Source organism: Elephantulus edwardii, unplaced genomic scaffold, assembly GCF_000299155.1.
Source record: "Elephantulus edwardii isolate Elephantulus edwardi_28Jun2011 unplaced genomic scaffold, EleEdw1.0 scaffold00122, whole genome shotgun sequence".
NCBI lineage: Eukaryota > Metazoa > Chordata > Mammalia > Macroscelidea > Macroscelididae > Elephantulus > Elephantulus edwardii.
In genome coordinates this window covers 2906838-2908611 of record NW_006399872.1, presented here as the reverse complement: position 1 = coordinate 2908611, position 1774 = coordinate 2906838, and positions in this window count along the sequence as shown.

Below are 1774 nucleotides of genomic sequence, written 5' to 3'. Positions count from 1 at the left end.
GGTGCAACCACTATGGAAGGCAGTATGGATTTTTCTCAAAAAGTTGCAAATAGAAATATCATTTGATCTAGAAATTCCACTACTGGGAATATACCCTAAAGAAACTAGAACTACCACCCAAGCAGATATATGCACACCCATGTTTATTGCTGCTTTTTTCATAATAGCAAAGAGTTGGAAACAGCCCAAGTGTCCATGAACAAATGAATGGATAGAGAAGCTGTGGTATATTCACACAATGGAATGCTATGCTGCATTGAAACACAAAGAACTCATGAAATACAAAATAGGTTACCCTGGAGGACATTATGCTGAGTGAAACACCTCAATCACAAAAAAAGACAAATATTGTATAATGCCACTGTTCTAGAATAGGACTTATACGGAGGTTGGAGGGAAACTAAAAAGAGGGGATAAATAATGTACATGTACATGGCCTTGAGACAAATAACATATGATTAGGTATTTTTGGCATGACAAGAGTCCAGAATAAGAGTTGCATAATAAAGTGGTCTAAGAAATGGGTGGGGGGCTGTATAGCAATGAAAGAACTTCTTTTCCAAAGGGAAAAAAGCTAACTCGGGTGGGAGGACAAGGGGGACAGGGAGGATAAGGTGCAACAGTGAATGACTGGAAAATCCAAGTTCTTTACAAACTTTCATTAAAATTAAAAAAAAAGAAAGAATATCATTCTTGAAGAATGGAAAGGTCATTTCAGTTCCCTTTGCCATGTGTCTGCAAATTTCACCACTTTCAGTTCCAGTTTTGTGGGTCTATTTGTGAACTCCTGACCAACCCCAGCAAAGAGGGAAGGCCCCACGTTTGGGAACAGCTCATCTTCCTTGGACAGAGACCCATCAAGGCCTTCCCTCTGTCTTGTATCTGGCATTTTTCACTGCTTTCAATTCCAGTTTAGAGCCCTGGAGGCAGGTGGGGGGGGGGTGGAGAGTACAGATCTCATTATACAAGGACCTACCACTAAACTGTCACATATAGTAGAGAAAACAGGTAATTTGGGGGAAACACTGCTGTCTAGATACACTACCCAGGACCCCTTAAGCTCAAGTGGAAGGGTACCTCAATAGTTGGTATAGATGTAATTTCTGGAAGGGAACAAAAGTCTTCCTTATTTGGTATTTAGATACTTTTGGGGACACCCTTCTGTATAGATACACAAGGCAGGATTCCTTCAGCTCAAGCAGAATTCTACAGAACAGCTCAAAATGGGTATAGATGCTAGCTCTGGAAGGGGAAAACAGGCTTCCTGGTGTCACATTCAGGTACTTTGGGGGAACACAGCTGTCAGGTCCTTGACCCTGATGGCCTTGGACTTAGAAGGGAACACAAGTATATAAGTCCTTCATAAAACATTGCTGTGCTCTGGTCATCATAAAGTTACAACAACTTGGCACAGGATATGAACAGGCATTTCACCGAAGATGACATTGAGATGGCTAACAAGCACATGAAGAAATGCTCAAAATCCCTAGCCCTAAGAGAGATGCAAATTAAAACAACTATGAGATATCATCTCACCCCAGTCAAAATAGCAAAATTTAACAGAACAGCAAGCAACAAATGCTGGCGAGGTTGTGGAGAAACTGGAACCCTGATTCACTGTTGGTGGGAGTGTAAAATGGTGCAACCCCTGTGGAAAGCAGTATGGCACTTTCTCAAAAAGTTGCAAATAGAGATACCGTTTGACCCAGCAATTCCACTACTGGGAATATACCCTGAAGAGACCATAGCTGACATCCAAGCAGATATATGCACA